General features: G+C 37.2%; 1 protein-coding gene across 7 annotated transcripts in view; it reads left to right on the forward strand.

Moving 5' to 3' along the window:
- Nucleotides 1-13,635, forward strand: part of LOC5572944 — an 87,978-nt gene that overhangs the window by 47,740 nt on the left and 26,603 nt on the right. The gene's annotated exons all lie outside the window — the stretch shown is intronic.

Genomic DNA, 13,635 nt, shown 5'->3' on the forward strand with positions numbered 1-13,635 from the left:
GCCGACGATGTCCATATCATCCGCGAAGCAAACAAATTGACTGGATCTCGTAAAAACCGTACCCCGGCTGTTAAGCCCGGCTCTCCGCATAACACCTTCTAGCGCAATATTGAACAACAGGCACGAAAGTCCATCACCTTGTCGTAGTCCCCGGTGAGATCCAAACGAACTGGAGTGTTCGCCTGAAACCTTCACACAATTTTGCACACCTTCCATCGTCGCTCTTATCAGTCTCGTGAGCTTCCCGGGAAATTTGTTCTCGTTCATGATTTTCCATAGCTCTACGCGGTCGATACTGTCGTATGCCGCCTTGAAATCGGTGAAAAGGTGATGCGTTGGGACCTGGTATTTACGACATTTTTGGAGGATCTGCCGTACAGTAGAGATCTGGTCCGTTGTCGATCGGCCGTCAACGAAGCCGGCTTGATAACTTCCCACGAACTCGTTTACTACGGGTGACAGACGACGGAAGATGATCTGGGATAATACTTTGTAGGCCGCATTTAGAATGGTGATCGCTCGAAAGTTCTCACAATCTAACTTGTCGCCTTTCTTGTAGATGGGGCAGATTACCCCTTCCTTCCACTCCTCCGGTAGCTGTTCTGTTTCCCAGATTGTGCCTATCAGCTGGTGCAGACAAATGGCCAGCCTTTCCGGACCCATCTTTATGAGTTCAGCTCCAATACCATCCTTACCAGCAGCTTTATTGTTCTTGAGCTGGTGAATGGCATCCTTAACCTCCCTCAAAGTGGAGGCTGGTGGGTTTCCATCTTCCGCAGTACTGACGAAGGCATTTCCTTCGCTGTCCCATCCTTCATTGCCTGTGCTCATCGAAGTGCTGCTTCCACCTTTCGATCACCTCACGCTCGTCCGTCAGAATGCTCCCATCCTTATCCCTGCACATCTCGGCTCGCGGCACGAAGCCGTTGCGGGATGCTTTGAGCTTCTGATAGAACCTACGCGTTTCCTGAGACCGGCACAGCTGTTCCATCTCCATCTCCATTACTACGCAGAAACTGATTTCTATCCAAACACCTGAGTATTATAAAGCTAATCATCTCATAGTAAAAACTCAATCTTCAACCCATAATAAAGGAAGTTGCTGAGGAGAGCAATTCAATCCGACGAATGCGAGAAGATATACCGTTTTAATTCATATTACGGACATCTTCAAATTCCGGACATTCTACTTTGTATGGGAAACATTTCAGAGTCTGCGATGTATCCAAATTCGGAAGCGACGCGTTTCTTTTTTTTGTATTTTGATGTGCATTCATAATCTCAACTCCCAAAGTTGAACATCTTGCATACTCTAGATGGATCCTCCAGGGTTCCAACAGGGAGTGCTGCAATTTCTCGAGGGATTTCTCCACAGAATTCCTTCAGGAACGCGTGTAGAAACTCTTGCAGCCATTTTTCGAAGAATTGATCTACGCAAATTTTACCGCTTTATAAGCTAGCTTTTTTTTTTCGAAAACTGCTCCAGGAATTTTAGTAATTCCTTCATAGATTTCATCTCGACATAATGCACATATTTTCCCTAAATTTTTGCAAGGATTCTTTCGACAATTCCCCCTGAAATTCCTCTAGAATTTCACCAGAGATTCCTCTAGAGATTCTTCTAATATGTCCAGGGATTCCTCAAAAGGATTTTCCAGGAATTTCGCTTTGAAAATTTTCATTGATTCCATCAGGAATTTCTCCAAAATACATTTCGAAGATATTTCTAAGATCATTTTGCCAGGAAATAAAAGATGTTTCCGAGAACTTTTACAGAATGATTTTCATGGGGATTCCTCCAGGAATTCTTTTAGGATTTTTTCCTAGGATTTGCTCAGGAATTACTCCAGAAGCTCCTTCAGGGAGTTCTCAACAAATTTCTTCAGGAGCATTTCAACAGGAAATGATTCAATGATTATTTTTCGAAGACTTGTCCAGACTCCTGCAGAGTTTTCAGCAATTCCTTCGTAGATTTCAAATTAACATTTTCCAGATATTTCTTCTAGGGTTTCTCCAGAGACTCCTCGGAGAATTCTCTGGAATTCTTCGAAGGATTCCTTAATAAATTTCTCCACAAGCTACTTAATGTATTTCTTATGGAATTTCTCTAAGATTGTTTCGACATGGAATAAGAGATATTTGCGAGGACTTCTACACGGATTCTAGTATTTCTTTCAAGAATTTCTTCAAAGTTTTCCCCAAGAAATAAATTCAGATAGTTTCCAGAAATTCCTCCAGGAAAACCTTCGGAGACTCCTCCGCGAATTACCCCTGGGATTTCATTCAAAGTAAACACTTCACAATTTCTTCATTAATTGTTCTAGAGCTTCCTTAAAAAAATCCTAGGATTTTACCAGATATTCTTTCTGGAATTCCACTTAAATATCGTCGTAGAATACCGCTGAAAATTGTATGAACGGTTTTCTTTTGCCATACCCACCAGTGATAACTTCAGTAAATTCAACAATAACCTCAGCCTCATGAACTTCAACAGAAATTTTCCCAGCAATTTCATCATGGTTACAAACATAAAAAAAACTCGAACCGTGGAATACGCCTATTGTAGGCAATTTTTTAAGGAAGTTCTGCATGATTTGTAAATTAAAAAAATTACAAAAGTAATTTGTAAATTTAGCGTAATTGAATACACTTATAAAAGTTTTGACAATGGCATCGTTTTCGGCGATGCCATTTTTAAACCCAAAAGCATTTTTTTAGGGTTAATATCGTTTGTAGAAATCATGTGAGACATGAACCTTCGATACTGTCATCCATAATCATATAAATCACAAACTCAGTTTTCGTAAAATCCTCATTTTTTAAAAGTTTATAAATATAAGAATGAGAAGGACCATTGCATGTCAGGGGATCATTCCGATCGATGTTACCCCGCTGATCAATGTTACCTCGGATTACGGTAATCACTCTGGAGATTTCTCCAAAAACTATATAAAATCCTACAGTGTGGTCAACAACGACGCAGAAGGAACTATTGGTTTATGATTTCACCCTAAAAGCAATTGGTAACCAAGTGTGTAATCCACAATTCATGGTGTTTTTAATTTGAAAATAAATGAAAAACTAAATTACTTGTAAGAGTTTGGCCTTCATATTTGGCTGCTGGGGACAATACTTTAGTAAGTAACGACATTTTCAATACTACCGAACATTGCTTCCTTAGGTGATCAATGTTTCCCCATATCAGCTCAATAAAAAAATCACTCAAAACCATTTTTAAACATGTTTAAACATGTAGAAAAACACAGTGTAAAATCACAGCGATGAGTGCCAGTACTTGTTTTATAAATATAAAAATTGCAGCATTTGCTATTTTAAATGAAATTTTTATGAATTAATCAAAAACTTGATCAAGGTTACCACGGATTACGATATTTCCTTGACCAAGATGAAATTTCTGCAAAAATTCATGGAGAACCTAGGCAAAAAAAATCAAAGTACTACTGAGTCTCCGCCAGATTCTTACATAACATCTCCACAAGTTAATCAAGAATTCCTTCCAGATTTTTCGAGGAAAAGCTTCAGAAACTTTTACAGTGATTCGTTGAATATTTCTTCAGGAAAACCTATAGGGGATCATGCAAGGATTCCGCTAAAAATCCTCAACAAAATCATCCAACCACTATTACAGGGATTTGGTCAGGTAGGAGACTTCCCCAAGATTCCAACAGTAATTCTGCCAGGAAAACTCATAATGATTCATTCAAATCCTACAAGTGTTTCTCCAGGTTTCTATGTCATTTCTTCTGTTATTCTTCAAGCCATTACCACAGAAATTCTTTCGAAAACCCTCACACATAATAGCTCCAGAAATTATTCATTGGATTATTCTAGGAAACCCTCCTCCAGGAATTTTCCATTGATTCCTTGAGTTTTACTTCTAAATAACTTTGTGGAACCCTACAAAAAATTCTACAGTGTGTTCAACAACGGCGCTAGAGGAACTATTGAGGTGAATCTCGATTAGGTTATGATTTCGCCCTAAAAGCCATTGGTAACCAAGTTTGTGGCTTCTTGGGCAAACGAATGGATACATGTTAATTAACAATGCTACGATGAAGAGAAGATATTCTTCTATCTCCCAATGGTGATAATATTTATCTTGGTTCATTGATTTGCTAATATAGAGTTATTCGATAAATGTACTGTGGCAGCGAAGTTAACGCTTTTCAATAAAACTGCAGATACAACGCAGCAAACGTTTCCGCCCACAACATCGATTCTGAAATCAAAACCAGAATTACATCTTCAACACAAACGACGCTAAACAGAGCAAATTTCAATTTGCTTTTGTAGTATTCACGATATTTAGAACGGGCTGGTATGACCGTATGACAGTTTTATTTGTTTAAACCAGAACTGTTCGACAATCAAATTAAGAAAATCTTGGTTTGGTCTATTTTTTTTTATTTAAGGCACTCCGTGCTCGTGGCCACTACTGTGCCTGAATCAGTTTATCTTTTCTTCCTTACCGATACAGTTCTATTTTTAGCTAATCTATATTTACATCTGCTTTCACTCTCTTCTGCTCTTTTGCTCTCACACCGAGCAGGTAGGAGAGTGCTCTGCTGTTGGTCCAATCGATTTCCATAAGCCATAGTCCATTGCTCTTGCGGTGGAACGTTTTGCCGTGTTCCAAAGTCGTTTGAGGCTAGCTGCCTGCGAAGTGGGTCAGTTTGTCTCAGTCACCATCTGATACTGACGGAGGATGGATGTGCTCCCCTAAGCACGGTCCTCCGTGCGGCGTCTTCTGGTGGCTGGACGGGTTATTTTTTTGGAGGGGTTGGGAATTGAATCCATGACCTTCCGCTTATGAAGCGAAAGCGTAACCTCAAGGCTATGGACCCCCCTTAGGTTTGGTCTATTTAGCTGTCAATATTTAGAATAGACCACGACCGCTGAAACCGACTTAATTCCCAAAGATATGGGAGATTGAATTTTCATTTTTTTTAGTTTTGAACCGCCCTAATACTCATGTATGAGGGCCTTAGTTAGCTTTGAATCCCACAGGTCGAGGATCTTTTCGGGTTGGAAATTCCTCGGTTTCTCAGGGCTTATAGTATCTTCGTGGAGTTATTCCTAGATGTATCTACAAATTAAATCTCGTAAGAATTTACAGAAATATAGAAGAAAACCGGCCTGAGTCTTTCGCAGCCCGCAAGGCTCTTGAATCTTGTTTTTAATTAATTATGATTCGTGGTTTACGGCTAACCAGCAATCTGTTGAACCATTCGGACGGAAAAACTTTTGAAAAAATGTTTTGAGTTTTAGTAAAGTCAGTCGATTAAACAAAAGTCTTGCAAAATATACGGGTTTCCAAGTGAAAAAAAAATACATGTACTAATTGTGACTGACTTCTTTTGATGTTTTATAATGAAATAACCACAGAATGGATTCAGTGACATATAATAGTTTTGTTCCTTTCAAATGTTGTAGAGCAGATAGGATTGATCCTGTTCTGGTTCAAAAAGCATTTGAGTTTATCAAATATGATTATGCATTACCAGTTTTGCTACCGGAAATATTCCATATGAAAAAGCAAAAAGATGAAAACACCAATTAGTTTGATTCCATTTATTGTGAAATGTCTGGAACGCATTATAGATGGATTGGCAAACATGGCTCTTCATGTGAATCATGCTTACTAATCAATATTGAGAAAGCATTCGCTCGATAGCAATGCTGCTTCGGCTATTTTCTTAGGTAACGTGTTTTTCGATGCCCTTGAAAGCTGTACGAAATTGTGATCATGATCAAAAACCAACATCGCTTTTTGACATTCTGTTCAGCAAAAAACCTGTGTAGTTCTAACATATTCCTTGTGTAATAATATTTAAGAGTGAATGGAACTCTTTTATAGTCAAACAATGTTAACTGATGTTATGTTTACGATGCGAAGTAAATTCTGAGTCGCTAGAGAAAGCTGCTCCGGTAGACCTTATCAAACGATTCCGTTTCGAGAGAAATTGTCACGCTCCCAGTTATTTCTTGGCCACGTGTCCAACTTTTGCCTGTAGGTACAATCCATCGCCCATCAGAAGCATAAATGTAACTGTGTTTCATCATGTATGAAGACGACTAACTGAATACTCATTAGAAAAATAGTATATTTCGAAGTTTGTTGAATAATTATGTTCTTTAGAGACAATCTTCTACATTTGAAGAAAATAAGTCATGTTTGCAGTTTGATATAGAAAGTGTAACCTGTACCTTGTATTATGTGGACTTTTTTAAGTCTACATGAAACTGAATACATAAATTTTAACATTGAATACACTTCAATTATACAATACCATTTGAGACAAGCCTATTCTTAAAAACATTGATCGAAATATAAAAATCAAATAAGTGATAATTTTCATTCATCGGCTCATTTTAGGCATAGTCCGTACGAGGGTGATTTAGGTGTAGAAAGTTAGTATGTCTGAGAGTCCTTGCTGGTATGATGAGTTTTATTCGAGTTAATCGAGGCTGGTGCGTCGATTTCTCCATTTAAAAGAGTTGTGACATGTCGCGCGTCGGTCGAGTGAAAGTGAAAAAGTGCCGCGTTCGATTAGTTCTGTTTGATTTTCGACGTTGACGCTTGCTCCTGGACAGTGCGTCAAAAAAGCCCGAGCTATTTTCGCGCGTCTATTTTCTCTGAGTACTTGTATATAGCCGCGCAAACGAGTAAAGCTGAAAGTGGATTGTTGCTGCTCAAGGATGACGGATCAATTGGTGAGCTCGTTTCATGCTACTATTTCTAATCTGTAAAATATGTATGACTGCACCTTTAATCGTTACAACGGTGAGACGTAAATATGATTTTTCAACAAATTATGAAAAGTTCGTCACTGTGAGTGTCGACATAAACTCTGAATCATAAATTATTAATGTATATTTTTTTTCAAAACACCTTTTTCCTTTTACCTTTATTTTTGTAATAAAAAAAACTTTGAATGGTTCGACACTATTAGTGTAGACTTGCGAAAGGTTCACTTCATTCAACAAACTTTGAAAGGTTCGTCACGTCAAGTGTCGGCATAATTTTTCTCTACATAGATATTGTTCATATCAAATGAAAATATTATATTTACATATAAGCATGTTTATATCTCACAAATAATTATTTATCATGGTCTAATCGATTATCAATGTGAATCCTGTGACCCAACGATCCTCCCCATTAACAAACATCCCTCCCAGTAACCTTTGTGGAGATGCAGAGGCAAACACGGTCTCCAAATAGCAAAGGTTACACACTAACATTCCTTCCCCCTATCCCACCTGACTGCAAGGACGTGGCCGGCGTCGTTATTGACCATGTATAAATAGAGGCACTGAATTATGCACAATAGCAACCATTGATATGTGTAGTCAGTCTAAGCTAAGCTAAGCTGGTGCGTCGATTGCTCCATTTAAAAGTTTTGCTACAAACACATGTCTCATGATATTTCTCCTCTACTCAAGAGTGTCCATACCTAAAAGTCGACAGAAATCAGGATAGGGAGTTGGATTGTTGGATTGGATCAGTTGGATTGTTCCACGGTAAACTTCTCAACGCAAATCTTATTAATTTTCACCTTCGACTCGTACTATCCAAATAAGCGATGCAGGACTCCAGACTGTTGCCGTGGATTCCACACCAATTAATAATACCAAGATCTCAAGTAATAGGGATCACTAAATCCATTAGTAAATTTGAACAGCATTCCCAGGTTGTGATTTGCTCTTGCAAGGATGCTGGCATAGTGTTCATTGAAGCTTTGTGTCGAGGAGCACGCCCAGTCACATAACATACTCTTTGTAGTGATTCATCCTTAATCCTGTAGTTCCAAGTGAAAGGCTGCTTTTCCTACTAAAGGATATAACTATGCATTTGTCCACGAACATGTCCACTATTCGTTGGAGTTTCGACTGAACTCAAAGCTAAGAATAACTTCAGGTCGTCCGCATATATTAGTCTGCAATGTTAATATCTATAGTCGATTTGACCTGACTGATTTATATTCTGTTCATATAGATAGCTTATGAGATAATAAATTGTCATTCATTGTCATAATCAAAAATCTAAATTTTTCCTCACATTTTGAAATTTGGGATTTTGTCTGTCAATGTAAAAAAACTAAACGAATCTGTCTGGAAAGCTTTATGAAGACCCTGTTTTTGTGCCATCCAGCGTATTCAACGTGCGCTGCATACAGGGTTGCTAGCAGGCCTCCTTGTTAGAGACTTGGTCTCTATTTTAAGGACATATAGGAAGGAATCCCTGTCATGGCAGTGAAAATGGCTTCCTCACAAATACAAACACATTTCTGGAAGTCCACATTATTTCTCAAAATATTTCACTTACCTACACTAAGTTCACTCCCAAATTGCTAACGAGACATCAGAACACTATTGCCTCACGATTTCCGTAGTTTTAACACTAGTAGCTGGTGGAAATTTCATGAACCGTGCTAATTTCCAACGCGGACGTTTAACTTTGCTTCAATTGTTTACACTTATCCACCTGCGAACGAAGAACACTTTTCGCCGAATTTTACCACTTTCACTAAACGTAGAACCTCCAACACAGTTTACTTTCACTAGGGTCGATGTACCAATAGCCGCATAGCTAAGAACAAATATTCATATAAAATCGAAAAAAAAAACGCTAGCGTAATTATTTTTACATCATCTGAAAGCTTTTAATCTTGGTTTTGTGGGAAAAATATGAAAACTACGAAAACTCATATGTTAGTATTTATTATCGCTTGTGCCACTATAGGAATACATGTACCTATAGTAGCACTATTTCTAATTTCTGTTCCTATAGTAGCACAAGCATCACGGCGTTGGCAAAATACTAATCAAAACCGTATTTTTATAAAACTTTTATATTTTTCCTACAATATGTGTATAAAAAGCTTTCGTTTGATGTAAAAAAGTTCTTAATTCATCAATTATTTCGTATAATAAAAAATAGTTTCTCTCAGTAGTGCTACTATAGGAACAATAGGTTTACTATAGGCTCAAGGGAGCTAAAATTTTAAACAAAACTAATTTTTTCGATCATTTTTTGAACAAAATCAAGCTGTGTATCAATGGTAATTAGATAGATTGCTCCTGACCTTCATGTCAAAAATTGTTTTGAAAAGATTTATAGAAAAACGGCCGTAAAAAGCCACTAGTGCGACTATAGGGGACTATCCACTAAGGGAACACCGACCCTACTTGTTAATAAAAGAACAATTTCTGATGAAAACAACTTAAGAATTCACCAAACCGTGCTAAAAACAATCACTTGATCACAGCATTTCGCATTTTTTATTTTTCTAATTTTACACCGGCTGCTCGCTTGCAGGGCTGTCAGATACGTTGATGGTTACGTACGACATCAAGCAATCTTATTTAGTCGAAGGGGGAAAGACTCAAATTGAAGTAGCGATTACTGGCAACAACATCTTATCAATTATAATTTCACTATTACCAACAAATAGGAGAATATTTTTTGTGTACCACTACTTTTATACAGTTTTTAGTGGATTCAAAGGAGTTTCACCTTAAGATGAAACAGTTTTGAATTCAACTTGAGCTTGAGCTTGATTGGCCGCCCGTGGATGCACTCCAGTATCGCCAGATCAGCTGCACTTACACAAGGAACCAACCGAATGACTGCTTGGGACTAACAGGCATCCTCAGTGTATAAGTGCTGGTGATCTTCTATTTTTAGGCAACAATGGCACCTGCCACGTCAGAATGCAGACCAATGAGGGGAAGGGGGAGGAATTGATGATGCATTGAACTGGCTCCCACGTAGACCGTATATTCCACTGCATCCACGCCAGTTCATGCGGGAGTGTATGGATTGGGGGAAAGGCATGGCAGAGAGGTTTGCTTTTGTGGTTAGCAGACTGCCTATGTATCAGGCGTAAGAAAGGCGTGCGCGTGGAAGTAGGAAGCGTTAGGGAAACGGTCTCATGTCTGTCTCTGGTTCTAGCGTTTGCTATGAACGAATAGTTTGAGTGTGATATATTTAGAATGGAAGATAGAAGCAAGTGAGAGATATACAACTACAAAGTACGAGGAAAGGGACAGGCCTGGGATTGAACCCATGACCTTCTGCATATGAAGCAGAAGCGGTAGCCATCAGACCACCAACCCCGTCCAGTTTTGAATTCAACTTCAAAGATTGTACTAAAACTTCAAAGGCACTAATCTCGCGAAGGAAGTATCTAACAACAGTGTAATTTTTATTTTGGCTTTGTGTACTAGCAGAAAGCTTAGAATAAGATCAGGAAGGCAAACTATTTCTCCAGTTTAGTGCTTTGGAAAACACGAGTAGGGGCACAAGTCGGTAATTGTTACGGCCATTTTTGGATTGCGGATTAAGGGTAAACATCCTTAATTCAAGTTGCTAAAAAGCCTTTTTTTACTAAAATGGTTATTTTAACCATTTTTTTGCTTGCAGGGAATCATGCTGTCAAATTCATGAGGTTCCAGAGGAACTTTCAGAGCCTATTACGCGACTATTTCATGGGGTTCTTCAGGAAACGCTTCTCAGATTCCTAATGAGAAAACTTCAGGAGTTTTTCTACTGATTTCTACAAAAATTTCTTCTGTTTCTATCGCCTGTAATTTCCGTGAAAATTGTCTCAGAGACTATCCCAGAGTTTTCTCCAGATATATTTTGGTCTAAGCTTTCCACTGATTTCCCCAGATATTTACTATTGGCGATCTTAGAAAGTTTCCTGGAAGAGCTGTTCCAAGAAAATACACATATCATTCCTCAGTTTTTGAAGAAATTCGTTCAGGGTTTTTCCAGAAAGATTTATAAGAATTCCTACACCATTAATTCCAGTTATTCTTCCCAGCATTTTTATATGAATCTCTTCAAGAATTCATTCCCATTTATCCCAGGATTTGCTCCAAAAATTCCTCCTGAGATTATCCGAGGGAATATGTTTATTACTCTTCCAAGAATTTGTCAATGAATTCAACCTGGGTTTTATCATAAAGTTCCTCCAGATTTTTTTTTTCTAGAGTTTTCTCCAACATCCAAGGTACTTTCATGATTCAATTTAGCATGGGGGGTTTCTAGCTAAAACCTTGCCATTCGAAGCACATCAATACGATGCATGTTTTTCCAAATATGAGATCAGTTGCTTTTAAAAAACCCCTCTGTCCGAGTGAATAAAAAGGGCCAAGAATAGGATCCGGCTTCCTTCTGATAGAACTACAAACCATTTCTCGAGTGTTTTCTCAATTTCAATATTTATGACTTCTTCAAATGTTCATTTAAGGTTTCATGCCAGCTAACACTTTAGTAATTATTCCAGTAAATCATCCTACGCAAATTTCTTCAGAGATTCCGTACGATAATTTTCAAGGAATTCTTGTAGGATATCATCCATAGATTTGATTGGTTGTTTTTTTCAACTAAGCACATAATCTATGAAATCCTCAAAGACTTCATTAACAGCCCATTTCCTCCAGAGAACTTTGTGGGAGTTCATCAGATTTCCTTCTAAAATAGCTTCCAAAAAATACCAATAATTTCAGAAAAAAAAACAAAATCTTTGACATTTTCTGATGGCATCTCTGGCAAAATGACTGGAAAGATTCTTCAAAGACATTCATAGGGAATTTCTCAAAGAATTGTTTAAATGATTCCTGTACAAACTATTTTAGATATTGAAAGAAACTTCTGATTTGAATCTTGAAGAAATCCTGAACGATAATTTTGTAGGAAATATCTTCAGAAAATACTGAAGGAATACTTGAAGATGTTTCAAATGATCATCTTGCTGCAAGTTTTGAGAAAAGTTTAGTAGAATCTTGGATTCCTGGATTTTTTTTTAAATATCTCTGAAAGAATCATTGGATTCCTGATAGAATCTTTGAAGTAACTTCTGTGATTATCGTTATAAAAAATCAAGGTTGTAGCCTTAAACTCCTGAAGACATTTTTGGAGTATACTTTGAATCAAACTTTGGGAAATTACCTGAATTAATTTTTGGTGAGAATAATGAAAAAATACATACAGTAATACGAGCAGTATGCTTGTCGATACGTAATGTGGAACTAAAAATTTCATAGTGATCTTTCTGATCCGACGAAGTAAAATGACGTCATCGATCAATAGTCTCATTTTATCAACCCAGTCCACTGTTTAATCCAACGTTCGGGATTTTGCAACACAAGTTTGTCGAAAAGCATTTGATTTTCCGTAATACACTACACGCTTAAACGACCCAAAATTGAGTACGATTCACACTAAATCAAGCTCTACTGGACCTACAAGTTATATGTGTTATTTTAATACGATCTGAAAATGTACTCGTTGGATGATTCGGATCCTTTTTCGCAAAAAATATATGACACATAAAGAAGTTTGTCAATACCCAAAATCTCCGTGTGTCGTGAAATCTGAGAAAATGAATCAAAAATTAGCACACAATCAATGTTTAGAAGAATATTTAAAAATTGGTCCTGAAAAGCCTGTTTTGGTATATCTTTGTTTTGGAGAGTACAATGAAATTGTTTAAAAAAATGCATAAATGGTACTTCTCTTTCCTTTATACATGAGCTAATAAAAAATAAGGCTTTTGTAAATTATGAGTTTTGTTCATGCGTTTCTACCAACGAATCGCATGACACTTATAAAGAATCACGTCTCACTTGAGTTCTGAAAATGATTCATGCAAGAAAAATATAAAAAGGGCATTGTCTAGAACGGTTCCGCAGTCAACATTTTCATAGGTATATTCAGTTTAGAAAAAAATATTATGAAGAATACAGCATTTCCTTGGGAAATTGTCTATTCGCCGTATTCCGCGATCAATTTTTTTTTTCAAACATAAATACAGTATATAAAAAAAGCAATAGATACTTGTTTTAAAAATATAAAAAATTGCACATTCAATTATTTTCTTGAATAATTATCCTAAAAACTCATCAATGTTAACCTGGACTTCGGAATTTAAAAAAGCACTATAAACATTAGCAAAATAATAAAATGAAGTAAATGAAAGACCGAATTTAGTACTATATCATTTAATTCCACTAGAGTTTGTATCATTTGTCAGATATGATTATTTTGACCTCAACTGTAAGGCCGTATTCGGTGTCGTGAACTAGACTCGACGTTATAATAATATGAAGTCCATAAGTTAAAATAAAAACTTAAACCAGCGGAAAATTTGTTTCCCGATTTTAGCTCTTTCCTAGCTTAACCTTAATTGTGGCATGGGGCTGACAAAATCGGGACATTACTGTACATCGAAAATTTTTGTATCTGCAAAAAATGTTGTGTGCAACTCGTTGCTGTGCTCGATGTGGCATCTCTTTGCATCAAAAACTATTACGGGACAGATTTTACTCCAGTGACCGGCGAAAAAAAAGATCATTTTACCGTTTTCCATACACAATCCAAATTTGGTTACTTGGATCTTGGCTCCTAGAGCTCCGATTGGGATGAAACTTTTCCCGCAACTAGAAAATAACTTGTAATTTGTGGCAAAAATGTTTGATTTAACGAGAGAAACAAATATGTAGCACAAATGATGTGAGTTTACAAGTTATTTCCTAGTGGCGTTAAAAATCTCAGATTAATCGGAGCTCTAGGAGTCAAGATCCAAGTTTTCAAACTTGTCC

The sequence above is a fragment of the Aedes aegypti genome, chromosome 2 (genome assembly GCF_002204515.2).
Source record: "Aedes aegypti strain LVP_AGWG chromosome 2, AaegL5.0 Primary Assembly, whole genome shotgun sequence".
Lineage (NCBI taxonomy): Eukaryota > Metazoa > Arthropoda > Insecta > Diptera > Culicidae > Aedes > Aedes aegypti.